Source organism: Panthera tigris, chromosome A1 (assembly GCF_018350195.1).
Source record: "Panthera tigris isolate Pti1 chromosome A1, P.tigris_Pti1_mat1.1, whole genome shotgun sequence".
NCBI lineage: Eukaryota > Metazoa > Chordata > Mammalia > Carnivora > Felidae > Panthera > Panthera tigris.
In genome coordinates this window covers 15,950,845-15,977,656 of record NC_056660.1, presented here as the reverse complement: position 1 = coordinate 15,977,656, position 26,812 = coordinate 15,950,845, and the positions used below count along the sequence as shown (strand labels likewise).

General features: G+C 37.2%; 1 long non-coding RNA gene across 2 annotated transcripts in view; it reads left to right on the top strand.

Annotated features, from left to right (window-relative positions):
- The window catches only part of LOC122231354, a 49,380-nt gene extending 24,022 nt beyond the window's left edge, over positions 1 to 25,358 (top strand). For both annotated transcript variants that reach the window (XR_006208567.1, XR_006208574.1), the window contains 2 exons: positions 24,417 to 24,516; positions 25,303 to 25,358. This is a non-coding gene — a long non-coding RNA (uncharacterized LOC122231354). The remainder of the gene's footprint in view (positions 1 to 24,416; positions 24,517 to 25,302) is intronic.
- Positions 25,359 to 26,812: the final 1,454 nt, after the last annotated feature.

Sequence of the window (26,812 nt, the reverse complement as noted above, 5' to 3'; positions counted from 1 at the left end):
ACCTAATTTTGAAAATGTTCCTATGTGTAAACAACCTTTAAGAAATAACATGGTGATTTTCCCCTAATCTTCCTGCATACCCTTTGGTTACTGATTAATTTCTTACATTATTCCATTATGCATCTGCGTTAATCTATAATCTACAAAGCATTTGCTTTGCTGTTCTCGTGAAAGGCCCTCCATTTCTCAACACCTCAAGTGGAACAGTTTCAGGGACATGACCTCCTAACCACACGAGGCCAGAAGAACAATGTGTTTGCCTCGGTCCGAGGTGCCAGAAAGGGGCTGAAAAAGCCTTAGAAACCCATGCCTCATACATTCTTAGAGAGACAATGCACCTAGGAACCAATGAACCGACTAGGTTCAGTCATCATCTGGAATGCCTCCGGGGGGCCAGGTGGGCCTAGGGGTTGAAGTCACCTGTGCCCAGAGATACACTCCTTAGTTGCCAGAGTGGGACTTTCAAATCCATATGTCTCTCCTTTACAGGCCCTCTTTGCTGGCAAACGTATGAGGGTATCCTTCCTGTAAGTACAGGAGTCTCCATAGGGGATGGCAAGGGCTAAACATAAGGCCGCACAATTTCTTGGAACCTTATTTTCTTCACTAATGGTTCTTTTCCCAGGGGGCCTGCCGAGGGCAATTCCCCAACGGACAATACCCCAGGTACTTTAACAAGGCCAAATTACCTAAAAGCGGGAGTACAAGAAGCTTCACTGTCGGCGGGCCGCCCTGCAGTCACCAATCCGTCCACAGCCCCAGCCCTGCCACTCAGGCTGGGATAGCTCGGCTTCCAGCAGTATGAGGAAAACTACAAAATTCTAATGAATGAAATCAAAGAAGATATAAAAAGGACTATGTTCATTGATAGACTCAGTATTGTAAAGATATCAGCTCCTCCAAATTTGATCTATAGATTCAATGCAATCCCAATCAAATTCTCAGCAATTTATTTTCTGGATATTGATAAATTAATTCTAAAGTTTATATGGAGAGGTAGAAGACCCAGGATAGCCAATGCAATGCTGGTGGAAAAGAATAAACTGTAAGAGTGACACTACCAGACATCGAGACTTACTATAAAGCTAAATCAATCAAGACAGTATAGTATTGGTGAGAGAATATACAAATAGACGAGTGGAGCAGAATAGAGAGCCCAGAAATAGGTCCATATAAATATATCCAGGTGATCTTTGACAAACGAGCAAAGGCAATATATTGGAGCAAAGGCAGTCTCTTCAACAAATGGTGCCGGAACATCAGACATCCACACGCAAAAAACGAGTCTAGATACAGGCCTTATTCTTTGCATAAAAATTAAAAATTAATTCAAATGGATCATAGCCCTAAATATAAAATGCAAAGCTATCAAACTCCTAGTAGATGACATAAGAGAAAACCTAGATGACCTTGAGTATGGAGATGACTTTTTAGACACAACACCATGTCATGAAAGAAATAATTGGTAAGTTGGACTTTATTAAAATGAAAAACTTTTTCTTTGCAAAAGACAATGTCAAAAAAATTAGGAGACAAGCCACAGACTGAGATAAATATTTACAAAACACAACTGATAAAGGACTGTCATCCAAAGTATACAACTCTTAAAGTCAACAATAAGAAAACAATCTGATTTTAAAATGTACCAAAGACATTAACAGACATCTCACCAAAGAAGATATACAAATGATAAATAAGCAAATTAAAAGATTCTCCACATCCTATATCATCTAGGAAACGCAAATCAAAACAACAATTAGGTACTTCTAGAATACCTATTAGAATGACCTAAATCCAGAACACTGACATCAAATGTTGGTGAGGATGTAAAGCAACGGGAACTTTCATACATTGCCGGTAGGAATGCAAAATGGTACAGCCACTCTGGAAGACAGTTTTCCAGTTTATTACAATACTAAACATATTGTTACCACAAAATCCAGCTGTCACATTCCCTGGTATTTACCCAAAGGCATGAAAAACTTATGTCCACCCAAAAACCTGCACAAGGAGATTCATAGCAGCTTTATTCATAATTGCCAAAACTTGGAAGCAACCAAGATGTCCTTCAATAAGTTAATGTATAAATTAAAAAATATGTCCAGGCAATGGGATATTATTCAACACTAAAAATAAATGAGCTATCGAACCATGAAAAGACACAGAAGAGCTTTAAATGCATATTACTAAGCGAAAAAAAGCCTATCTGAAAGGCTATATACTGTATGATTCTAACTACATGACATTCTGGAAAGTGTAAACTTATGGAGACAGTAAAAATAACAGTGGTTGCTAGGGTTTAAATGTATAAAAGGGATGAATGGGTAGAGCACAGAAGATTTTTAGGAAAGTGAAAATACTGTCTGATGCCAAATAATAATGGAATCATGTCCAAACCCACAGAATGTAAAAAACCAAGAGTGAACTGTAGTGTAAACTATAAACTTCAGAAGATTGATTTGTCAATGTAGTTTCGTCAGTTGTAACAAATGTGCAACTCTCATGGGGGATGTTAATAATAGGGAAGCTATGCATTAGTAGGGGCAAAGATTCCTTGAGAAATCTTGTAACATCCTCTCAAGTTTACTGTTTATCTAAAAGTGGTCTTAAAAAGTAATGTTGTTGTTGTTGTTGTTGTTGATTTAAAGAATGACAGGGCCTATGTCTCCTAGTCTCTGTGAAAGGGTTGTAGTCTAACTTCAATAAGCACCGAATAACAAATACAGACAGCCTAATCACATAGACCAAGGTCCCCGCTGACATCCTTCGGTACTTTTTCACTAGCTCACTCTAGTGCTTAAAAACTTTCCTGCCTTTTGTTTTAATGGAGTTGAGTTCAGTCTCTATCTCTTTTTGCAACAGTCTTTAATAACATTTTTATTACCAGTCCACCTTGTCCGGTGCAATTTTACATTGACAACTCTCACAGAATTCTCTCTCCAAGGTTAGCAGTAGTATGACCCTCGCCTGCAGACTCAGTACTCATCCAGGACCTGACATCAATCCAGTCTTGAATATGATGTAGGGAAGTTAAGAAATCCTAGTTCAATGATTCACATGAGTCAGCCATAGGCTTACTTCAACACACAATTTTCGTAATAGGACTTCTACCTTGCTTCTGAAATAACACCTCACTTGGTTTCCACTCATAGGCTGTATCTATTGGTTTCTCTGGGTAAGATTTCTTGCCTTACAATCTTCTCCACTCCTCTGAGACCTTACTATTTCCATCTTCTAATCCAACTAAGAACTAGATCCCAGTTCATAAACCCTGTATTTGCTATGTGACAATTCCTATAGGGACCTTTATTTTGGAGCCTCAGCACCATCTTCTGCTGCCTGCCTGCTTAGAAATATAAAACCTGCTACCTGGATTATTCCCTAACATGCCTTGTCATATGCTCTGGAGTTGTTATTTGTCCTGCCAGATGGAACTATCGCTCATTACTTAGGTCTCATTTTGTGCCTAAGTCTCTCCTCTACCTCATGATTGGATCTAGATTCCCAGGGTGTGCTGCCTGCTGGTCAAGCTTATCCCCAAGCACCTCTCAGGTGACAATTTAAGGTTACAGTCTATGCTGAAATAAAATATTGCCCTAACTGCTAACATTGGGTCCAGAGAGATAGGCTCAAGTGTCATCTGTGTTTTATTCTAGGCTACAGGATGTAAAATTGTGCTTTAACATTTTATTTCATCTTAGAAATGAATTTAGGCATGGAATTTTAAAATGAGTTGTGTTGGGGCGCCTGGGTGGCTCAGTCGGTTAAGCGGCCGACTTCGGCTCAGGTCATGATCTCGCGGTCCGTGAGTTCAAGCCCCGCGTCGGGCTCTGTGCTGACAGCTCAGAGCCTGGAGCCTGTTTCAGATTCTGTGTCTCCCTCGCTCTGACCATCCCCCGTTCATGCCCTGTCTCTCTCTGTCTCAAAAATAAATAAACGTTAAAAAAATAAAATAAAATAATAAAATAAAATGAGTTGTGTTTATGGTTTTATATTCAATATAGGCATATTATTTTTATTCAATTTAGGCACAATGATTTGGAATATGGAATGCACAGAACTCTTTGGAGGATAAAGTGAAATTCCATAAAAGTCTTCCCAAATATTAAAATATATATTTAACTTACAAAGAAAATAGCAAGGCAGGAGAGACTAATAGAAAGGCCTCTGGGGCTCCCAGAAATAAAGCCACAGTATTGGATACAAATCTCTTTCCATCCGGGGCATAGAGAGAGGAACTCAATAAAAACAATAAAGGAAATAAAATCTTCCTGCTATTTTCTTCAAATTTCTTCTTCAATTAGGTCTGCCCTTAATGGAAGAGACAATTTATTTTCAGTAACTCCCAGGCTGCATAGATATCCCAAGGAAAGTATATACCGCCCCAGAGAATGAACTATGGATATGCTTTTGGGTACCAACTCATAACACTACTAAAGCCATTCCTTCTGTTCTGCACAATTATTTTTATAAAAAACTTGGTCATAGGCATAGTGACACAGTGCCTGTGGAGCACTCTTCAACAAAAGTATAGATAGGCTCTTCTAAATAATCACCTCCCATCTCTACCCAAATCAGTGAAGAATGTACATTCAAAACAATGATAAGGGTGAGATTTTATTATTTGCAGAATAATAATTTCACCCTGCAAAAGACATTTTCAATGTTTGAAGACTTTTTGCTTGTTACAACTGTAGGAGTGGGGAGGATTGTTACTGGCATCTAATGAGTAGAGGCTAGGAATGTTGTTAAATACCCTACAATACTCAGGAAAGCCAACAGAGAATGATCTGGTCCAAGATATCAATAGTGCAGAGGTTAAGAAGCCTTGGACTAGGAAAATCAAAGTCTTACTGGATGAGGGCTGACAAGCCTCCTGAGAGAATTCACTCCAAGGTAAGAATGAACCAGAGGGCACAGGGGTAATTCTGACTATGGCATAACATGTGCCTGTTTCCAAAACAGCCCCTCTCTCATTGGAAGCATTCCTGGATCCTGGAGAAAACAGACACTAGAAGTAAACACTGTTGAAATCTCTCACTGAAGTGTCAACAGAGTAGCATGATTTGAAAACCTATTCTCTGACAATATGTACCACAAAAGAGAGAGAGAGAGAGAGAGAGAGAGAGAGAGAGAGAGAGAGAGAAAGAGAATGAGGTGACCTTCCACTTTCCCCAACAACAAAAATTACAGTGCTTGGAAAACTCTCAGTTCTACCAAGATGAAGTAGCCTCATTCCTCCTACGTCCTCCCTGTTACAACTAGAATCCCTGGATATAACTCAACCAAAAAGTACAGGAAGACCCTGAAAGGAAGACTACAGAAATCTGACAAATTAGGGACCTCGGACCTTGAGGAACATCACAGAGGTATGTGGGTTCCCTGAGTTTCCTTGCTGCCTCCTTGCATCTCAGAAGAGGTGCTGTAGAAGCCTCCAAGCCAGAACAAGCAACAGACGGACAAAGTGAGCTCCAAGAAAAGCCTGTTTCCAGTAGCCAAGGGACTGAAGAAAGGGTAGCCTAACAATTTCAGCAACACCTGCTGTACTTCGGCCAGACACCACTGAAAAACCCTCTTCCTTGCCTCCACCCATTGCAGACCCAGCAGGCTAAGTGAGGAGCTGGTCTTCTACCTCCCACCCAAATAAATGGAAGCAGGCTGCATTCCCTTGCCCCAAAACGGAGGTGACTGTCCATTGCCAGAAGCAGGTGGTACTCCTGCTGGCACACTGTCAGATGCGCTGCGTGGGAAGGTGATTTTCTTCTTCATTTTTCAATCTTTTTTCCCCAGTTTTATTGAGCTATAACTGACCTACAGCACAGTATACAATTTAAGGTATACAACATAATGATTTGACTTACACGTATTGAGAAATGATTACCACAGTAGGTTTAGTTAAACATCCATCATCTCATATACATACAAAAAAACAGAAACAAAAAAAAGAAAAGAAATGTTTTCTTTCCCTTGTGATGAGAACTCTTAGGACTTCCTCTTCTCACTGCTTCCATACATACCATATGGCAGTATTGATTTTCCATCCACCACTCAGCTAAGCAGGCCCCACTTTGTTTGCTCAGCCATCATTTGTGTGTCTCTCTTCTTTTTTTTTTCTTTCTTTGCTGCACTTTCTTCTGGCTTTGTAGTGCATTCTTAGTTTATTTTTCAATATATTTATATTCTTATCGATGCATTTGAGGTAATAACCGCTTAATGTATTGCTATACTGCATTCCATAAATATCTTGTAATTTTATATTCTATTGAAAGGTATTTAACAGTTTATTTCCAGACATGTGAGGTTTTCTTTTTTTGTTTTGAAGCTATCCTATTGTGACTAGTTTCAAATTTTATTTCACCAAGGTAAGAAGACATGGTCTATTTGGTACTAATTCCTTAGAATATATTGAAGATTTTTAAAAAGCCCAACACAAGGCTAATATTTGTAAACATCATCTGCATGCTCAAAAAGAATATGGATTCTCATATTTGGGGATGTAAAGTTACATATAAAATACAAGACTATAATCCTTTATTTGCAATTCTAAAACCCAAAAGTCTCCATAGTTAAAATTTTTTAAACTTATTTGTTGGAAAAATCTAAGCTGACCTGAATAGATTCGTTGACAAAAACCTACCCTAACTGATAGGCAGGTACTTAGTGTCTTTTTTTTTTTTTTTTTTTTTTAGCTATAGAAATACTAAGATTTGATCATGGAGTCTTGTGCTAGATCCCTCCAGGGATAATATATAGCATATGTTTTATATCATTTTTCATTATAACAAAAAAATCTAAATTGTGAAATTCGTCTGGTCTCGTGGGTTCAGATAATACTATAACCTATATATATATTAGATTATTAATCATATTTAAGCCTTTTATCTCTGTTTATATTTAAATTTGCTTTGTTCATCATTTTCTGAGAGAAGTATCTCAAACTCTTCACATCAATTTTTGACTAATCTATTCTCACAATTCTTTAAGTTATTGAGTTATATATTTAGGGGTTTTTAATATTTGCTTCATATGTATTCAACATTTGTATTCTTTATCTATTGCTGCTTTACAAAATATCACACACTTTTGACTTAAAATAACACATATTTATTAAGTGGGTCAGGAATCTAAGCAAAACTTAACTGGCTTATCTACTCAGGGTTTCACAAGACTGAAATCAAGGTGTCAGCTATGCCGTACTCTCATCTTGAGGTTTGACTAGAGAGCAACCCACTTCTAAGATCCCTCAGAATGTTGGCAGAATTAATTTTCTTATAACTGTAGAATTCACGGAAACATGTTTCTTCAAAGACAGCAAAAGAGAACAAGAGATAGAGAAAAATTGACAGAGAAAGAAAGAGGCTGCTGGTTCACACTTCCGAATTAATGAAAAGCATGAGACTTCTTTTAATGAGCTCACCTGATTAGATCAGACCCTCCCAGAATGATCTCACTTTAACTTGAAGTCAACTGGTTGTGTGTGTGTGTGTGTGTGTGTGTGTGTGTGTGTGTGTGTGTGTGTCTCATTATTTCTTTACATTTATTTACTTACTTACTTATTTATTTAAATTCAAGTTAGTTAACATGCAGTATAGTATTGGTTTCAGGAGTAGAACCCAGTGATTCATCACTTCCGTATAACACCCATTGCTTATCCCAACAAGTGCCCTTTTTAATGCTCATCACCTATTTAGCCCATCCCCTCATCTAGTGACCTAGATGCCCACCGAAGGACGAATGGACATGGGAAATGTGGTATATTAATGCAATGGAATATTATTCAGCCCCCAAAAGAAGACAATCTTGTCATATGCTACTACATTGGTGAACTTTGAGGATACTATGCTAAGCGAAAAAAAAGCCAGTCACAAAATATAAATACTGCATGATTCCACTTATGAGATATCTAAGTAGTTAACCTCTTAAAAGCAGAAAGTAGAATGGCACTAACTAGGGGCTGAGAGTAGAGGAAAAAGAGGAGTTCAATGGGTGTTGTTTCGCTTTTGCCAGATGAAAAAGCTCTACTGATCTGTTGCACAACGTTGACATAATTAACACTACTATACTGTAAAATGATTAAGATGGTAATAGAAATAAAGAAAATTAAGAGTACACTTACCTCGATGAGTACTCGGTAATGTATAGAATTATTAAATCATTATATTGTATACCTAAAACTAATGTAACACTGTATGTTAATTATACTTCAATTAAAAAAGAATAATAATAAAAGTTATAGGTAATAACACAGGGAAGCCATGAGTCAGTAGAGATAGCTAAAACAGAGGGTGAGAGAGAGAGAAGAAACTCTAATAAATGTGGGAAAAGTGACAGAATTTTTTAAAAATGTATTTTTAAACCTCCAGTATAATAATTGACTCATCAAAGAGGTAAGACTATTGAGTGAAAGATTGTTGAAAACAGAATTTTTACACGGAGTCAGGCTATCGCCCCACAAATTTCTTACGATTAGAAAGGAGAGAATATGCTTTTACAATGGAGATCTGGCATTTAGCAACTTAACCAAATGACAGTTGGACATCTGGTAATTATGTGATACAATAAAAATTACATAATATCATCTAGAATTCTCCCCCAAAATGCTCAACATTAATCTAATCATGAAGAAACAGTCAGACAAATCCAGAACGTGAACCATTTTGTATGACAACTGGCCTGAATGCCTCAAAAAGTCAATGTCAGAGGAAAAAACGGAGGGTGAGCAGAACACTGTTCCAGGTGGAAAGACACTAAAGAGACAGAACCATTCAAATACGAGAGAGGAATCTTGAATGGATCTTGGATTTTTTTAAAAATTAAAAAAGAACTAACTCTAAAAACTTTTCAAGGCCACTGGAGAAATTTGAATATGAGATGATGGTGTTTTACATTATTGAATTATTGTTAAAATCTCTATGTTCAATAATGGCTGCATAGGAGAATCTTTATTCTTAGAAGTCATATGCTAAAGTATCTGGAATTGAGGTGCCACGATGTGCACAATTTACTTTCAAATGATTCACCAAATGACAATTTGTGTGTGGAGGGAGAAAAGCAAACGTGGCAAAATCATAAAAAACAAATGGATCTATGTAAAGGGTTTACAGGTGTTCCATTTTTTAAATTTTCAAAATGAAAAACCAGGGGAAATGAAGAAACACAAGTTTCTACACTATTGTTTGGGGAAATAGAGAAGGGGAATATATTGTGCATGAACAAACTTCCCAAGTATCTCCTTTATGCATCTCTGCTCTTTCACCCCATTTCAACTTCCTACTGAAGGTACCACTTTTTCCCTCTCACTCTGTCTCCTTCTCTCTCCCTCCCTCCTTCATTCATTCCATCAAATATCCACAGGCAACAAACAGACACACTGACACACACACACACACACACACAACCTAAACACACATCCCTTGTAAAATCCATTCAGATTACTCACTGTCCTCTACAAAAACAAAAACAAAAACAAAAACCTAGGTAATCTGCCCAGCAGCTGCATTATAACAGGGTACTGCATATTTCTCTGAGAAAAGCTAGATTAGCAAGGAGAAGAAAATGCTAAATTCATCCTTACCAATAAAGATTGTGACAAGAATTCATAGGAAAAATGAGGTTCTTGCTTTCTCATCCACCACATGCAGCCCCAAACTTTTGGCAACTCTATGGGACAATCTCTGAAAAGCATTTGATGGCCAACTGGAAGTTGAGAAGGTTGACCTTCAAACACTGCCAAGACCCTGACCAACTGGCTTGGAATTTATTTCAGTTTAAAAGTTTGCCACAGTAGCAAAGCAGGCAAAGAGCTGATTAAAGAATTTAACAGACTCAGGGAACTCCAAACACACAAAATTAACCCTTCAGGTAGTACAAAATTCTTAAAGTGGCCTCTGTGCTAATGGTGCAGAATGATAAATACTCAGGCATATGCCTCTTATATCCTATAGACTGTGAATGATGTCTAGATCGGGAAGAGGAAAAGCAACCTCACTGTGGGCAGAACATAATGATTAGGAAGGACTATGTAGTCTAAAGATGTTTGGTTAAGAAAATACTAGGCCTTAGAGTCAAAACCTTTAATGATAAAGTAAACTAAGTTTACCACAAGCTTAGTTTGCTATGCTCTTTCTTCCCTAATAATAGTCAATAGTACTAATGCATAAAAGGCCAAGAGTTTTATATGATACTTATTTTTCTTGGCTTTGAGACATCCATATTTATAGACATGGGACCCACAGGGTCATTTAGAGTTGGAAATTATCTTCTGTCCTTGTTGGCTTTCTTTTGCTATGTGTGAGACAATGCTAAACTTCTTTTAAAGCCACTTTAGTCATCTAGGAAAAGAATGGTGTGGTAATTAGCTATTTTCTTTCAGTAAAACCCAAATCTGCCAACTTCACAAGCTAAGCCTTCATAAGAAGTACAAAGTATTCAAAGCTATGGGTGTTTCCCTACATTTCTGGTACAAACATTTCTCACAAATTATTCTTGTGACACAATGCAAAAAGTATGCCCTAAAGGAGCAAACCCTGGGTGATTTAAGGACTGATTATTATTGCTCTACACTCTCAGTGTCTATGTGGTCTTGTCTGCCAATTTATTCTGTTTCAAAGTTGCATCTATGTGGCTGAAGAAACATTTGTAAAGCAGTTGATTCAGATGCCACACAAACAGCATAGGGCAAAAGAGCAAATTAGCAGTAAGTTTAGCAAATAGAATATAACAGCAATCTCCCATAAAAACATAACAACCCCCCCAAACAATGAAAATAAGACAGAAAAATATAACTATCGAAAATAAGCATAAAATGAAATGATCACCAATTAACTCTAAGTGGAACTGAATGACTTCTAAGATGCTGATCAGAGAAAACTTCTGCTTATTGAAGATAAAAGGAAATGTTTCCAAGAAAAAATATGGTGTTCTACCCTATTGATATTCAGAATTATGATGGATAAAGACTAGCAAGAGGTTGGTGCTATCCTGTAGATAGGAAAAGTTGACACTTGGGTTTCATCCTCATATAATATGCTTATTTTTAAAGCAGTATTTACAAAGTAATTAAGTGGAGAACTGCAATTATCAGTCTCGTGTGTTCATCTTAAATTATTTCAACTCTCCAATTTATTTACAGAAATAAATTTAGACTAACTGCACTTTAAGTAAAAGTTATTATTCATTTGGTGATCCAAAATATGTAATAATGTATTTTAGAACACACACACAATACAGCATACCATTTGAAGTCAGTTTTAAGATGTCTCTAGAACAGCAATTAGCAAAATGGGTTTGAGGAAGAGCATTAGAAGTTATAACAAAAGGTGTTAAAATTGCCCCAAATTTAAAAAATATATTTAAAACATATATTTATGACATCAATTGCTTTGTATTGGAGGTTTACTACTCAAGCAACAGTAACACTTTGAAAGCCTGCAGTTCATTGCACTATACATATGGCCAGAATGAATTTCTCAAAACATGTTATAATCAGAAAGTGTTATATGGTCACATATGGGAGGAATTCTGACTTTTCACTGACTGCAGGACTCTCAAGAAACAAGTTTTTTACAGTGTCTTCTAAAACTCCAGGTGTTTGCCCTTAACATCCTTCTTTGTGGAGCGCCTCCAGGGACCAGTGTTTGGGGGCACACAGTTTGGAAATCTCTTCCCCAGAAAACTGTAGGTTTATGATAGTAGTGGAAACCCTAGGTGTAGATAAGATGGCATATTAGTTTTTGAGGAATGCTGTTAACAAAATACTACAGAATATCTTTTTTAAAAAATGTTTATTTATTTTTGAGAGAGAGTGAGAGAGAGAGAGCAAGCAGGGGAGGGGCAGGGAGAGAGGGTGACAGAGAATGCTAAGCAGGCTCTGTGCTGCCAGTGCAGAGCCTGATGCTGGACTCCATCCCACCGTGGGATCATGACCTGAGTCAAAATCAAGAGTCAGACACCCAACTGACTGAGCCACACAGACAGCCCAACAAAGTACTACAGAGTATCTTAAACAGAAATGTAACGTCTCACAATCCTGAACATTAGAAGTCTGAGATCATGGTATAGTCAGGGGCAGCTCCCTCTGAAGGCTCTAAGGATCTGTTCCAGGCTTTTCTTCTAGCTACTAGTAGTTCCTTGGCTGGTTGCAAAACTCCAATCTTCCGATGAAGTTCTCCCTATGTCTATTCCTCTGTCCAGATTTTTCCTTCACACTTTCACTCATCACAATCAGTCCTACTGTTAACTCATGCTTCAGTTTACCTTTTTCAAATTTTGTAAGGAAAAGAAACCACTGCCATACAAAAGAAATGTTAGCAGTATTTCTTGAGGGGGCCTTACATTCTAATGAACTGTGAGCTGGAGATCCTGATACATATTTTGTAACATCTTCAAGTGAAACTAGTCTCTTCCTTCTGACTAACAATGGAATTCTCCAGGGCAAATATTTTATCATTTAAAAATATTCCATTTAGCTTTGTATTATTTATATTGCCTGCGTTATGTTCCAGCAATTTCAATAAGATTGTGAGTCTCTAGAGAGCAACAGTATGTTCCATGTCAATTTTATATCCTCAGTATTGCTTATCTTAGAGCTCAATGCAAAGTTACATAATCAATAGAAACTTAAGAAATTAAGTTACTACTCTCCAAAGCGTAAACTTGTTACTGTCCCTAAAAACATCAATTCTTTCTTCTGTAACCTGCTTTTGTTTTCTTCTTCTCTTCTACCCTTTACATCCAAAACATTACTAAGTCTTGACAATTCCATCTCTATATGCCAACTAGCCTCTCTTCCCTTCCATTGTCATTAATGCTGATCTGTTTCAGACCCTTGGTAGCTTTGTCTGAACTGCTCCAAGAATTTCCTTTATTTGCTTTACTGCCCTGCTTATTCTCTTGCCATCCCAAACTATTTCCCAAATTGCAACTGTACCGGGTCTCTCCCATTTGTCCCTTCAAATCTACTCTGTATCCTTATCCACATTGATCTGTCCCCCTGAAAGCTGAGGTATCTGGAATACATCAAGAAGAATTCTTGTCCTTTAGCTTCCCATTGGTTTTGGTTTATCTTCCCAATGAGAAATGCTGGTAGGAGTTCAAAGGGTAAAAGCAAAGTGAATCCAGGTTATTTATTGCCCCGATGTCTTTGATTCTATCAGGTGGCCCTCTTTACATACTTCTCTCTCCAAATTTTATTATTTAGAGTTGTAGACGGTAAAGCCCTGCCTCCAGCCACAGTTTCAAGGTCTAGTGGCTGTATTTCTTTGATTTCCATACTTTTGCAAACATCTTTTGTAGAATACCTTTATTAAACTCTTATCGAATTACCTGATTGGAATATGCCATCTGTTTCAGACCTGATGAACTAACTAAAAACAAAACAAAAATATGTCACTTACCTAACAAAATCTTAAAGTTTTTTCCATCGTTTAAGGATGAAATGTGGTACAACGGCATTCAAAGCCTTCCAAAATTTGGCCTAACCTTCCTCTCCCATTATAACCACATATATATTTTAAAGCCATATATTTTTATGCACTGTCCCCTTCTATTCCTTCTCTTTCTGGTGAAATGCTATTTATTTTTCAAGATCCAGTTAAAAATTCTCTCTTTCGATCAAGACTTCTCAATTGAAAGTATCTCTTATTTCTCTGTTCTTCTAGAATCTGTTGACTTATTAATGCTCTGCTTAAACTATTATATTAGTACTATGTTAAGTGATGGGCTACGTATTAACACTTTTGTGTGTTCATACGGAAATGTTCCTTTCTCTCTCTCTCTCTCTCTCTCTCTCTCTTTTTTTTTTTTTTTTGACCTCTGTATTAAGCACACCAAAAGAATATAGCTCTCTGTGAAGGTCAAAGTTTTTAGGAGGAAATGTGGCCTGAGCTGTGTGCTGTATACAGCTATAGTTTCTGCCAATCACACAAAAACCACTATGCCTCCAATCAAATAGCAATTTCCATGCTATTGAGCATTATCATAAAGCAATAATATTGAGAAAAAAAAACAGATGACAGAGCTAAAATAGAGGGGCTTATATGCAACTCTTGGTGAAATAAAAATGATCTCCGACAAACATAATTTTAAAATGATATCCTAATTTCAGTGAAGAGAAAGCTGGGACATGAGCAAGGGTCACACATGGAACCAAGTTAGAATATTCTTCTATGCTTTGACTCATAACTCTGTGAATTAGGAAAGGAAGTCAAGAAACTCCGCTAAGAGAACCAAGGGATTTCCTCCTTGGTTATGCTGAGAATGTTGAATAAGTGTTAACTCAGTTTTTTCCCACTGCTAACATCCAAATTTATCTAAGTTTCTGGGTCCACAATCAAATTTGGGGCATATATATCAACAACTGAAAGATACTAACCCTTGAGGACCTAGTTTCTATCTTAGGATAAACTTAAACCCAGGTTAAGTTCAGCAAGTGATATAAGGTTCAATATTTAAAAAAAAAGTAATCAGCACTTAGAAGGGCTTACATTGTTTGGATATGAATGATGAAATTGGAGAATATCTGTTCTACACTAAATGATTAAAGCAAAGGCTTAGAGGCATTTGTGAGTTTGAATCTATATATACTGAACTCTAAAAAATACAAGAGACAAAAATAGCCCACCATACAGGTATTTGGGCTATAACATGAAATACATTTAGATATTTCAAAACAATGAGAGAATTGGCAAAATTTTTCACTTTTTTTTTCAAATTTGTTATATGTCTTTACATACCAAGTTGAAAAAGCATTACTTAAAATCTGCCCTGAATACAGCATCATTTGCAGCCCCCATGCATTTAGTGCTTAGTTGGTATCTGACTTCTTAACCACATTTGCATGCAGAGGAAATACTCAACATGAAATGAAGGATGGTGGGACAAAAAGTAATAGCAATGTACTTGGAACATCAAGGCTCATCTAGAATTTCCCTTGAGTCAGGCATTTTCTTAAAGTAAGGGACAGACATGTAAGGCTGTGTGGGAATGTTGAGAGGACAAAGCCCAGACCAAGGCATGGTGGAAGAAAACATACATGCCAGGAGGGATCACCCTTGTTTTACCAACTCATGTCATTGCCATCTCTAATTTTGTGGAACTCTGTCTCGCCTTCCTGTGCATTTTGCTTCCCACAATTTCCACAGTTTCCATAACCCACAGCCCTTCCTTACTCCCCACCCAAGCCACTGCTGGCAGAACACATGATTAATCTGAAAGCAAACTCAGATTCTGAAATTAGAGGTAGCTCATTATGGAAGTGACTTTCTTTCTTTCTTTCTTTCTTTCTTTCTTTCTTTCTTTCTTTCTCTTTCTTCTTATTTTTTTTTAATAAACATTTTCAACTAGAGGGTAAAAACTCCCTTTGAAATAATAAACTACATAAGATGCCCAGAAATCTAGGTCATTTCTTTGCATTTAGTGGGAGTTCAGTCAATTGTTAATTGGTGGTCATATCTATTTCTATGTTTTGGATTTAGAATCACGTTACTCAGAAAGCTGGATCATATCTCCCCCTTGTAAATACCTAATTGAAGCTTCAACTTGGAGGAGGAACTTTGTTTTTTAGAAAGGAATAAAAACGTGTTCTACTTTGAAAGTACATTAAAAAGTCAGTTTTATGAACATCTGTTATATTCATTTATCAAATATGTTTCTTGCAAGTTATTTTATACCATATTTTAAATCCACACATAACTGATGTAAACAGTGCCTTTCTTCTTGGTTTCTGTAGAGTATGAGTCACTGTACAGCTAACAGAGCAAGAACATCTACACCAGTGCTAGTGCTCTTATTGGAGCAGAAAGTCACTCCATTTTCAAGTTAAAAGAATATAGTAACCAGAGATACAAACTGTTTTGTTATTTACTTTTCCACTAATCCAAAAAAGTGGCTTTGTTTTATCAGAAAGGAATTCTGTATTCAATTTTGTGGTCAATTTTCTTTGTCTTTGTTTCCCTTAAAATATCATTACTTAGATATTGTGGTTATGAACAAACTAAAAGATATGTCCTCTTTGTTTTCAAAGTTACTACTAAAATATAAAAAGCATTAGAGTAACTTTAGAAGGAAATGTATTTTCCATGAGCAATAACTTTGTGTTAATTGTCAAAATAAAATTGAATGACGGAACATAGTATTAAAAGTATACATGAATATCCTACTCTAACCATATAATTATATTAGAAAATCAGAAAGGCCAGTTTGAATTTCTTCTGCCACTTAACCTTGAGGAACTCCTTCAAAGTACTTTTGATTACAGTCTAAGTCAACTATTATATTAAGTCCTTTTCATATTTCTTGAACATAAGAAAGGAAGAAACTTATTACCAATTCTGCTTATCACCACAGCCAGACTAAATAAGTGTTGCGTTAAAACTGTCAATTGTAAAAATATTAATTAATTAAAAATAAAAATAAATAAAAATGTCAGATGTAGGCTTGGAATTAGAGAACTACCAAATATAGAATGACTTAGTTACATCGAATAGAGTTACTGATGTAAGAGTCACAAAACGAAGACAGCACCATCAGGGTACAGAGCAGAGAGACCAGTCACGATGTCCAAGATAGAATGGTATAAACTTCTGAATCCCAAAATCTACACTGGGACTATGCAGATAGGAATGAAATATCTGAAAGAATAAAGTCTTCATCTAAAGTCCAGCTTCCAAGATATAAAGCCCAGCTTTATAAACATACATTCTTTTTAACATATGGTAAAGTTATTCAACACATAGGCAACTGTCAATATGTGTAAGCGACCACTTCATCTGGTCTTGTTTTAGCGCACCTACCTCTCAATATCAGAGTTTTGCAATACAGGTTGTGACTGCAGTGTGGTACAGTATCCTTACACACGAACACAGTTCTTTTTGATGACACTTAGCTCCCCAGACTAACCCAACCCTGCCCAAATGTATAATAGAAATCAGTGCTGTGGAACAAGGACAAAAGTCAGTTCTGAGACTCACGCAAGCAGGAGAGGAAAATGAGCAAGAAAGACAACACTGGCAAGTGTTCATATGAAGAAGAAAAGAAAGAAGAAAAACTATCTCCATACTCTTGACTGTGGTGTCATACACTGGGTACATGTTGCTCATGAAGTCATCTCAATAAATATTGAGTACTTGCTTTATGCCTGGTACTGTTGTAGGAGCTGAAGAAAGAATGGTGCACAAAAGAAAGACCCTGCTCACGTGGGCTTGACATCCTACTGGGATGACCTTCTGTGAGACACCAAACAATATTGCTTGGAGAAGGACCCCACTTGTGAGCTATACCAGGCACAGTCTGTGTTCACTCAAGATTAATGGGATGTGGCAAAAAAAGACAGACTGCTGGGCTGCTGGGGAAGTTGTCAAAATTATAAGGAGTAATATATGGGCAATGAGAAAATGTTCTGGTATGAAATTTGAGTCCTTCCCATAGGCCCAATGCTAAAGGTTTTGTAAACTTCAAAACAGAATTGACCCATGAGACATAAAAAGTCATGGGGGAAGGGAAAGGTCATTAGCAAATCACTTAGGCACAGAGAGCATAATATTTCTTTTTGTTGGATAATAACCATTCTTAAAATTATTGTTAGTTAGTTATGATCTTGAAAATTCCCTAAAGTATCCCTTATATGGAGTCAGACGTCGTAAGTAGCGTGTATGAATGAAGTCCCTAGTGGTACCAAAGACAAAAAGAGTGAACTATGGAAGCATACCGCTGCTAAAGCCTTTCCGACATGCTTTTTAAGAACACTATTCTGACTAAATTTGGCCCAAAGGCTGCCAAATTACAACCTCTGCCATAGTATTACAAAAAACTAAGCTCTTCAAATTAAAAAAAAATAATCATTGTCATTATTTTGGTCACAGGAGTATTATTACTGCACACGTGTTATTTTGCCATCCAGTATCTGGTCACTTTTCCTTTCACAATCATAAGTCATTTTTCTTTATAGAAACCAATCCATCCCCTGTTTTCTGACCATGTGCTTTAAATAGGTTCCCTCCTTTCAGGAAGCGTTGCAGCATTTCACCTGGCATAAGCAAATCAAAGCATTATAATTCTCCAGAAAGAGAGATTGGTTTTGTAATAAGTGCACGATCCAGTAAGAACAAATGACATGCAACCCCTTGTTATTTGTGGAAGATAAATTTTTGTTTCTTATTCTGGATGTGAAAGTGAGACATTGTAAGGTCTGGAGCATGGTTTCTATTATCATGGGACCATGAAGGTAGAGACTCTCTGACAGCAGACCAAGGGAGAATGCCTTGGACATAGTGAATGAATACTAAACATTTATCGGACAAATGAATGAACAGCATTGCAGTTCGCAGATCTGGGTTGCCATGGCAACGTAACATCTATGGTACAATAGCCTAAATTCTGAAGTGAAAGCGATGATCTAGATCTGTGACATTTAAACTATTCGGAGGATGGTCAGTACTTATCCTCAGGGTGTGAGGGAGTATAACTAGAAACAGCCTCTCACCACTGGAAATTTTATTCAAGTTTTAGGTTTTATTTTGAATATAGACATTTTATTTTCATAAATTTTATTTTAATAATGTTAAAAAAATTCAACCAAGTAAATGTGAAGATCTAATTGGCTTTACCAAGTAACTCATGAATCAGGCAACATCCAATCCAGCAAGTAGATGGGAGTTCTGAGCAGATGTGCAAAATGGAAGGTTTTTTCTTCCTTTGGGATTGAGGGCAGGGCATAGAGTGGGCCCATATGACAGGTAATCTCATTGGTGCTAACTAGAAAATTCCATATTGACTGGCTTAAAATTCTACTCCAGGAGAGGTTAAAACTACAACTAAATCTTGTTTTGCTGACCTGGAACAAGTGACTCCACTTTGGGCCTCCAGTTTTCTTTTTAACAATATAAAAATAACCTTCAAGTAAAAACTGTTGTTCCAAGAAGATGGCACATTTATTCTCTACCTTCAAGAAATCTCAAGGTTTCTTGAGAAAGAACATTGTCTTTGCCTTAGAAGTATTGAGAAATACAGGCACTAGAGTGTTTATAAAGAAATATCTACCAATTCAAAGTCTGATAATTTGCGTCTCGGAACACTTAACCTTCATGACACTCTATTAACAATTTATGAGTAAAGAAATAATATTATTGAGCTTTTCTGTATGTAATTCAAGTTAAGAAAACATTACCAAATAGGTATGCCTTGAGAATTCAACCAGGCCTTCTTTGAATCCCCTCCTTCTACTTCTCCTTATCACCACCATTCATAAACTCAACTACTTTTCCTCCTGTTCGACCATTAAAATTATAATATGAATTTAAAGATTGCTACTCAGCTAGTATGAATAAGCAGCCCTGACTCTCCTCATGATGTAAATATATGTACAGAGTGATTTGAGAGAGAGAGAGACTGAGAGAGAGAGAGAGAGAGAGAGAGAGAGAGAGAGAGAATGCATGTGCGAGCAGGGGAGAGGCAGAGAGAGAGGGAAACAGAGAATCTGAATGGAACTGGCTCTATGCTGATAGCAGACAGCGCGAAACGGGGCTCAAAATCACAAACCATGAGATCATGTCATGACCTAAGCCAAAATCAGGCGCTCAGCCAACTGAGCCACCCAGGCACCCCTGAAGTGTTTTTTTTTTAAAAAGATACATCTTTGAAGATTTCACAAGTCAATAGACTGTTTTGACCACCTTATTTCAACAAAAAAAAAAAGTGAGGGAGGGTAATGTTAAATAAAGTTCTAACCCCCTGAGAGCTTTAGCTCAATGTGTCCAGCTCTGAGGAAGTGAAACTTCCTAAGTCCTGCCAGGACACAGTAATATCCAAAATCCTGAGGACATTCTGCTAACTTGAGGAGTAATTGTGGAAACAGCATGTTACGGAATTGAAAACTAATCCTGGATTTTCCAGTGCAATGTACATTTCCTGGAACATTCAACTCTCCCCAGGCAGAAGTCAGAATGTTTATAGCTTTCAGCCTCACTGTTTGTAAATGGAAAACTGAGCTCAGAATTCATAATCACTGATTAAGCTGCTGTTTTTTATCCAATATTGGGGGTGGGGAGGACAGTGGGTTCTCTCATACTGAACCATAAACACATGTTTTGTTATGTGTAATAAATTCCCTAACATTGCACTTCTTTTGAAGGGAAGGATGAGGGGTGTAATAGAATACTTGAGCTAAAAACTAAAAGTCCATCTAGTTGGCATATCAATTTAAAATTTAAAAGAAATCCCTATAGGTAGTATACTGTATGTATTCCATGATTTTATTTTTCAGTGTTAACATAGAAGAATGATAAAGCTAGAAGAACTTTAGAGGTCACCTAATCCAATCCTTTCTTTACAAAAGAGAAAAACGAAAGCCATGGAAGCAAAGGGACTTACCCAGAGTCGCATAGATGGTGTCAATACAGAAAATAGACTGAATCCTCACTGCATAAATGATTGTATAGAACATACATTGATTCCATATGTTAACTGATGTGGAAATGCTGGGACTCAGAACTGATGGCCAAGAAAGAATTCTTAAGATGTGTCTGGTGCAAAAAGTGGTTTTATTAAAGCACGGGGACAGGACTGCCATGGCAGAAAGAGCGGCACTGAGGTTGTGAGGGGTGACTGATAATACATTTTCAAGTTGGGAAAGGGTTGGGGACAGTGTAAGTCTCTAAGGAATTTTGGAAGCAAGGTTTCCAGGACCTTGAGGGGGCTAGCTATTGTTAAGAAAAGGTCATTTATTACTGTCTATAAAACCTTAGTCATGAGACCCTTCAGATGTATTTTAGTGGGCCAAATGCTTGCTTGGAGGATAATTGCTAACATCCATTTGGGGGGTGGAGATGAAGGAATTTTCCAGAGGAATTTTTGTATGTACACTTACCGGATCCTGGAGGTCAGGATAATGTAGTAAGATTGCCTTTTTCCCTTAGCAAAGTGCCATAATCACGGCAGTAGCAAGGAAATTTAATTTTTCCTTTTGCCTATGTTTACCACATCATTACCTACGAATGAGTTAATGTCACATACAGATTATGACACACCATTTAAAATATACCTAAGCTGTATTTCTCACAGTCTTGATCATTATAAAAAGCCAAGAATTTAGCCATTACATTGATTTGAGACCTTGCTCACTGGATCTATTTTACCCCACCTCCTCTTGCCCATTAAGAAATGCTTTGGACTAAAACAGAAAGCTTAAAAAGTACTTGTTAGTAAGTCTGTCTTTGCTGAGTCAAGAATAAAAGGGTCAATTATGAGTTAGGAAAAAAAGTAGTGGGTGAGAGTGTAGCAGCAACATTTCCTAGTTTCTATATTTGATACTTTGACATTTGAGGCTTAAGGGAAACACAATAAATATGCCATCCCAAAATTAGGGTTAGGCTTAAGGGTTAGGGTTATACCTCTTTGGCATAAAGATTATTTTAAGCTGATTATTTTTAAGAAACAGAGAACACAAGAAAATCTCTGAAAACCAGTGGAAATTACCCTTATGTAAAAGACATTTACATTTACAAGGGAAATCTCCATTTGTAAGGGTGTCTTTCTCTCTGTATCAGGAAGAGGACAATGCCTATAACTCTAGAGGCTCATGAATGGAGAAAACACCTGACTTAAATCTGCATAGCAACAATACCCTTCTTTACTGTGTTTTGCCTGATAACCTCCCATAACTGGCTTCCCTCATCCCAACATCTTTTGTTTTTAGCTGGAGATGATATTTAAAGTGGTGACCTGAGCCATTTGGGTATTACTCCATTTTCCTAGGTACCTCCTATGTATACAGGAGGCATGCATGTTATCAAATGTTTGTTTTTTATCCTGTTAATTTGTCCTTTATTACAGAAGGGTCTCAAACAAGAACCTAGAGAGGTAAAGAAAGAATTAATTTTTTCTCCTCTACAGTGCCCCTCCTGGGGCCAGCCAATTCCTAGGGATAGTAAAGAACTGGCCTGCAAGTACATCTTCCCTATGTATACCAATCAATCTAGAGGCCACACCAAAACTCTCTCATACTCTGGGCCACTATTCTCCTGCCCTAATTATCCCAGAGCCAGGAAACAGAAAACTAATTGAAACCAACGCATGTTAATGTTGTACATTAACAAATGTTCTACCAATCTAGCCTAACGAAACTGGCTACTTGATTGGCGTATGAGCCTTTTTTGCAGAAGCTGACTGACCACCAATGAGACTAACTAAGATTGGAGCAAAATGGCAAGAATTCTTGCAGCTGTGCAGAAGGGACCAAGAGTGAACAAAAGAGTGAACATCTGTGATGACCCACCTGGAGATCTTTCCCCCATCATCATTCCTAGGCCACCATTTTCTGAACACATATCCTATGAAGAGGCATGATTCCTAAATGTACATGCTCATTCCTCCCTTTGTCCCTATATCTAATTATCCTACTCCATTCAGCCTTATCCCTTACCCTTAAATACACCAACCCAACCCTCAGGCAGGTGGATTTGAAAATTTTTCTACTGTCTTCTTGCTTGGTGCCCTGTAATAAAACCTTTTTCTCTGCCACAAAAGACACTGGTGTCAGTGTTTGAATTGCTGCATATTTGGGAACAGGTCCTTGTCTGGTAACACTAAGAATAGCTCCTACACCCCAGAGCCCACTGAAATTATTCAAACTAGCCAATCCAAATCTGCTTTCCCTGTCTTGCCCATTACTTTCTGCAGAAACCACAATAAAGGCTCTTTCCTACATTTTCCCCTTGGTCCTTCTGCCTCCTGACCAATCCTGGTGGATCCCCTATGTGTCCCTGTCTGGTGTGATGTGTCCCCTCCTCTTATGAATTGTGAGTAATAAACTCTTTCAAACGAAAACCTTCACTTGATCTGTTGGCCTCACCAAATATGAATAAGAATACTTACATTTTACAACACAGAGGTCGAAGGCCAGGAAAACTGAAGGTGTCAATATACAAGATAGATTTGAAGCAAGCAAGAAGAAACAAGAGATAAGCCACAAGAAGGGAGAATATGGCAAAGGCCTAGCACATGAAGAACTCTGCAAACCCAGAATTCTGGTTGTAGTATAACTTTGGTGCCTTCCTGATAATATGAGAGGGTTGCCTTAAAATGACATATTAACAATTTCTTCTTGAACACACTGCTTAATAAATAATATGTGAGAACTTTAACATTTCTAGACAAGACTCACTAAGTAGTATTCCCATAATCAGTGGCCCAATTGTACTCCATCCCAGAATGCTAAAATAGCCTCTTAGCCATCTCCTGTTTTTCCTTCTCCATTCCTTAATCCAAACTCTTCTACTCTTTCTAAGCTGTAGTTAGTATATTCATAAACATCCTCCATATTTTTAAAATTTATTTCTCAATAACATTTTGAATCTTCACAGTTATATTTAAAGCTCTCCAAACAGTGTTTCCAGCCTAACCACCAGTCTTGACTTTCACTACTCCACTCTATTCTCTGTCATCTGGTTAACTTAAACCATCCATTGTTCCCAGAACATTCTCCCCATGCACTCAACCACTCCATTGTTAGAAAGACCATAAACTTTATTTTACAATATTAGCTTTAGAAACAAATACACCTGGGTCTGAACGCTTAGTTCCTCCAACAAACTGTGCTGTGATCTTGGAACTTTAAGTCTCTTTTTTTCTCATCCTGGAGGAATCAGAATGGGTTCCTTGGGGAACCACCAGAATAATACCCATGTTATGGAATTCCTAAACAGGTTAAGTGAAATAGTATGTATAAAGATTTCAGCACAATTTTTGTGTGAATTAATACTTGTTAATAGCAGATACTACATCATTATACCCCATAAAGTAGTGCTCCTCAGTTTTCAAAGGTAATATTCAAGAAGCTCTGACATATGTTATTATTATTATAACAGTGGACTTTTTAATATTTTTATTTGAGAGAGAGAGAGAGAGAGAGAATGAGCATGAGCAGGGGAGAGGAGCAGAGGCAGGGAGAGAGAGAAAATCCCAAGCAGGCTCGACGCTCAGGATCCCACAACCCTGGGATCATGATCTAAGCCAAAATTAACAGTCAGACTCTCAACCAACTGAGCCACCCAGATGCCCTGTCAAGAAGCTCTGACATATATTATAATTGATGCCATCTGTCAAATGAAAAAATCAGATACAACAGAAGTAACTTGCTCAAGTTCATGCAATTAGGTCAGAATTACAAGTTTCTTCTCTGCTTCTTACTTTCACTCTTTCTTCTCTACACTAAGCTGACTTAATGTCCATAAAGTCATTTAGTGAGGGGACTGGGACTCATTTATTTTATTTTATTTTATTTTTTCAGAGTACTTGAGAATTTTTTAATTGAAACTAACTTCATTGAGTATTTGTTATGTGCCCAACACTGTTTTAAGAAATATATATATAAATTATATCATTTAAATACGATACTACCTCAGTAAGTTATATGTTATTTTCAGGTGAGGAAATGGAGAATCACAGAGATTAACCTGCTCATACCACACAGTGTAATTGACAACCTCATAGCAATCTATGGCAAAGGTTGATGTACAACATTAGGTAAGCTGCAGTTCAAAATAGGCATGTAATTCATTTCTATTGAATTAAATTTTAGTTGACATCTGGAAAATATACCTTCCTACTCTGCTAAAGAGTGTAAAATGGTGACATATTCTGGAAAACTGGTGTGTGTGTGTGTGTGTGTGTGTGTGTGTGTATAGTATCTGAGTGTGCTATGTATATTTTAAGAAGCATTCTAACTTTCAACAATAATAGAAATCCTCTGTGAGCAGGGGGAAGGGATGAGGGTACAGGCATAAGTACCAGGGGAAAGACTTTTCCAGCCTTCTTTGCAGCTAGCCATGACCCTGCGGGAAGTTCTGATCAATGAAATGTTAGAAGAAATGATGTAACTACATTCTGAGACATACTATAAAGGCAAGTCCAGGCCACTTCTTCTCCCTTTCCCCCATCCTACTTAAAGCGTGGATGTGGTAGCTGGAGGTACAATTTAGACCAGGAGGGTGAAGATCGTTCCCTAGGAATGACATCGTGGAGATCTCAAAGTAGCCTGAGTCCCAGTTAGCTACTGAGACATCTTGACTGTACTGAACTCTGAATCCTAACTTCTCCTTAAACCGCTATTATTTTGGCTGTCTATGATATATAATTGAATTAGCACAACACGGATTTCTTAATTATTTACTGACAAATCAAGCAAAGCTAAAGAAAAAAGGAAGAAACAATTGAAATTATTTTCAGGGACTGATGAGTTAAGTATCAAGCCATAGAAATATGGAACGTCACTGTGAGAGGGATATAAACACTAATCTAATCTTTCCACAGAGGTGATGCTCAAATTCACTCTCCAAACTGCAAAGTGAAGTCAAAGGAAAGCTATAAACAAATATGCTGTATTAGATGTGTCTAAAATAAAGTGTGAAGTTTTGAAAGTTGTGAGGGCCACATCTGTGAGTTAAGTAAGTACTCATTACTTAGGTGGAATATGCACAAGGCGCTGGTAGGAGCCTAAAACATGGCTCTGCATGAGATGCCACACGAGGGACAAAACTGCTCGGAGACACTGTTGAGGCCCAAAGGGGAACATGTACCAAAAGAAGATTATCATATGCTCACATAGACTTACCACTCAATGCTATATCTAATGTTTTTATTTTGTTCATCTAATTAAGAATACTTTGACTCAACTCTTAGGGACTTGGAAAAACACATTCTCCCATGTGTCCCTAAGCACACATCTTCAATGACTTGCTTCATGGGAAGCAGGACCAGATCACATGAGACTCATTTGGGTTTTTAAAATATGTGTATTGTAAGAGTTACATTTGCATGATTATACACACAAGTTGAGAGTGAGGTCACTGTTGCTGTACAAAGTGACATTGTGGTTTATTCTCATGTTTATGCCAAATGTTCAGAAGGAAAACAGAAAATTAAAGCTGCTGACATGCTGATTATGCCTTAGGTAGCAGGAAGTTCAACACCATGCTCCTCAGCAGTGTGACACAGCATCTGTCTAGAGGCCTGAGAAATTGTAGTATCTGGGCATTCTGCAAAGAGATTCTGAGAATAGTTGACATGTTACTCCCTTCTGTTCCTTAAGGGGCAGAGATGGGTAAGAAAAGATCAATCAGCCCATGAGCAACCAGAATCTTCCTGCTTGACTCCTGGATTCACCAGTCCCTCACCCCAGAGCATAGAGAGTTGCATTAGCCCTGTAGCACCAAAGCAAGGCCTCACATCCATCTTCCTGAAAATATCCTCAAAAACTGGTTATAAAAGGCCAACCTAAAAGACGCTCAAAAATCGGTTGAGAATTCAATTCTCTTCGTGTAACATAATTGCTTTCCCAACCATTTAACATATTTCTTCTCTTTTTTTAAAGATGTGATTCTTATGTTCCATTGAAGTAGAAATAAACTATTACAAAATGTATTTTTGTAAAAAGGGAAAAAAAGCAGGACTACTTAGAAAGTTTTGTTTGACTTGCATTCTCCATTCATCGTGTGCCCACAAACAATGCTGTTATGATCTATCAAATGTATTTCACTTCTTGGGAAGGGCTAGAGTGGTTATGACACAACTAACTAAAAATACAAGTATTCAATTGTACATCTCTATATTAATTGTATTTGTCACTTATTGTTTTAGTATTGTAAGGAAAGTATTAACATTTAAGCAAAATATAATTTTCTTATTTAATCAACACTCTTAATCTAATTATTTGGTTGGAGTTAAAGACCAGGTATTTTATAAAATCATAAAATATCATCTTCCTGATATTATTTGCTTATTATAAAGATGTATCAAGAAAAAACTTGTTATCATGTGTGGT